Source organism: Athene cunicularia, unplaced genomic scaffold, assembly GCF_003259725.1.
Source record: "Athene cunicularia isolate RWA unplaced genomic scaffold, athCun1 SCF_75, whole genome shotgun sequence".
NCBI lineage: Eukaryota > Metazoa > Chordata > Aves > Strigiformes > Strigidae > Athene > Athene cunicularia.
This window is the reverse complement of record NW_020799507.1, coordinates 26,335-29,432: the sequence shown is the minus strand read 5'-3', so window position 1 is coordinate 29,432 and position 3,098 is coordinate 26,335.

Below are 3,098 nucleotides of genomic sequence, written 5' to 3'. Positions count from 1 at the left end.
CTGCGGGGAATCCCCCTCCCTGGCCTTGGGGGTCTTGGCCAGGTCGGAGCGCCCGGGGTGCGAAGGCAGAGGGATGGGGAGCACCCTCAGGGCTGTTGGGGTGGGGGGAGCCTCCTGATGAGGTGTGTCCCCCCCACCCCAGCGCCCCGCAGAGACCCCGAGGACAGCGGGGACAGGATGGCGGCGGCGCAGCCCCTCTCCCGGTGCCCCTGGCCGGCAGCCGGAGCAGCCAGGCTGTAAACGCTGGGGCGAGGAATATTTGCTTTCCCAAAGCACCTTCCGACGAGCGCAGGCGGCACAAAGCCGGAATTCAAAACCTCGGCGGCCAGGCTGGGAGCCAGGCCAGAGCACGGCCCCTCTGCGACCAGTGGGGAAACTGAGGCACGGCGGGACGGAGCCGCTCAGCACCAAAGTACAACACTCCCCCCCCCCAAAAAAAAAGCCAGTCCTGGCACACTGCTATCAGGCACTACCCCTGCTGTTCCCTCGCCGGAGCATCCTTATCCCAGCCGGGGATTTGTGAGACCCGGGGCTGCACCAGCCCCTGCACCCTCCTGCCGGCAGCTCTGCCCTCCTCTCCGCAGGGTGCAGGCAGAAATCAGCGTCCAGGGGAAGGCAGAGATGCTAAAGAACAGAGTCCAAGGCGGAGGGATGATCCTTCTCCCCGATTCCTCTTCCATCTCCTCTGCACATCCTTTGCATCGTGTCTCCGCCACCGCTTCCCTGGGTATCCCTGGTCAAATTCCCTTGCCAGCCCCGGGTGTGGGGCTGTGGGCTCCGAGCCCTTTGCCCGCTCCGTGCCGGGCGATGCTGCAGCGTAGCGGGAAATAAACACCGGGGAGCTTGGCCTCTAATAAACACATCCCACAGCAGCAATCAGCTTCCAGCTAATGAACGTCAGGGGGGGCAGGTCAGGAGCAGGAGGGATGGTTTGGTCACTCCAGGGGAGGATTTTCCTTCTGCTCCTCTTCCGTGACAGCAAACAGAGGAGAAAACTTCCTCCGGGGCTTGGTGTGGAGGACACTACACCTAAGGCATGTCAGAGCCCCCGGGAAGGAGCGGAGCAGTGTGCGGGGAGCGGGGCTCTCCCTGCCACCCCTCTGCAAAGCCGGGTCGCCGAGGAAAACACAACCCCGGGCCAGCGGCATCGGTCACTTGTGAAAGGGAGAGTTGCTGGAAAGGAAAATATTTGCAAATTGCTCTGCCAAGGGGAGAAGGGGGGGGTTGTTGTTGCATTCTCCTGTGAGGAGGGGAGCCCAGCGACAGCGGCGTGAGAGTGGGGACCGGAGCCCGTCGGGGAGGGGGATGCACCCTGACACCCGGCTCAGCACGTCGGGGTAATGGGGGGCTCTCACCGACTGGCCCCCGATAGCGGCACCGTGCCCGTCCCAGCTGCTGGGCACCGGCTCTGCCAAGGGGCACCAGCTCCCAAACCTCTGTCCATCTGCCCCAGGGCTCTGGCTGCAAATATATCCCCCCCCTTCGTGTTTTTATTGCTCAATCCTGTCCCCACCAGCCCTCCCCAGGCACCGATTAACTCTTTCCAAAACTTGCTCGCAGCTCCCTGGCCGGGCTGCTCAGATCCTCCTGTGGCTCGAGAGAAGTGTGGGGGGGTATTTTCTCATTGCCTTTTGCACGTGTATGGAGTGGGGGGGTTGCCACACAAAGTCACCCCGGGTAGACGGGACAGCGGTGACCAAGAGCCCTCCTGCGGCTCTCAGTTCCAAGCGGGAGGCAGCGGGATCCCATTTTCTCTCCGCACCACGAAGACCTCCGGCAAAACCGCGGGCAACCAGGAGGGCACGTTCTCGCCCAGAAAACACCCCCCTGCGGCACAGCCAAGATGAAAAATTTGGGGAAAGCCACCCGTGAGCCATCCTCCTTCCTTTCCCTGTAGCCCTCCCAGTTGCTTTGTTCTCCCCAGGTCCGGCCGCAGCTCCCCAAGGCCACCCCGTCCCACTGGCCATGTGTTTCCCAGCCCCGGCACGGCGGGCGGATAAAGCCTCAGGAAACGCCGTTCTCCCCCCTCGCCGCGACCCGCCGGCGTGAATCAGCAGCCGGAGTGTTTCCCAGGAGCTGGGAGGGGAGGGTGGGCAGGCGAGCGAGCCCCCTGGCCTCGCCATCGCACACCCGGCCCCCGCCGGAGCACGCCGCCGCGCCGAACGGGTGATTACACAAAGATAAAGCAGATCCCGGGATCGGCCTGAGATTTCCAAGGTCTCTGTGCCGTCCTCAGCCCCGAACCGCAGGCCTCCCGCCGGCCCCGGCTCCGCGGGTGGATTTTTACCCTGCATGAATAAGTGACATATAACGGCTGGAAAATATTTTTGGGCAGCCTGACAAGTGTGACTGCAACCAGTAGCCTCCGCTGACTACGCCTGGAAAGTGTAATCTAGGTGAAACCCAAGGCAGCCCGAGCCAGAGAGCTCCAGGCACGGCTGGGAAACTCGTACGGTCAAGGTGGGGGGCTCGGGCCCCCAGGCCCCTCCGTGCACGTGATGCGCCCCGTGTCACCCCTCTGCCATCACCCTGCGGGCAGGGGGTGCTGGGTCCCCCACGGCCAGCACGGGGAAGATGATTCCCCCAGCCTTGGGGGGCCGCAGAGCTGTGCACCCCCACATTCCCCCCTGCATGAGTGCATGGTGACCGAAGCACGCTGAGCCCCCCCTTTTAGCCAGGCACCCCCAAACATGTCCGTGGAGCCGGAGTGAGTGGGCTGCATCCCTCCCGGGGCGCTGAGGGCACCTGAGGGGTCCCAGCTCCTGTGGCTGAATTCCTCAGCACCCCCCCCTCCCCTGGATCTCCCCAGGACAATCCAAGAGCAAACCGGCCACGTCTGGTGTGAGGGAGCGACGCCGGGCGCCTTTCCCAGCCGGAGACACGGTCAGGATGCGACCCAGGGGCTGCTCTCCTCACCGCCGGGCACCGAGACCTGGATATCCTGGTGACCGGGTGAAGGGAAACCGGGGCCACCGGTAATTCCTCCCTCCCCGCCTGCCCGGGGACCGCTCCAAAGCCCGGCTCTCCCAACGGTCCCTTCTTGGCATCCCTGGGAGAGCCGCGGCGGCACGGGCGGCTCTTCCTCTCCCGGGGCGGGG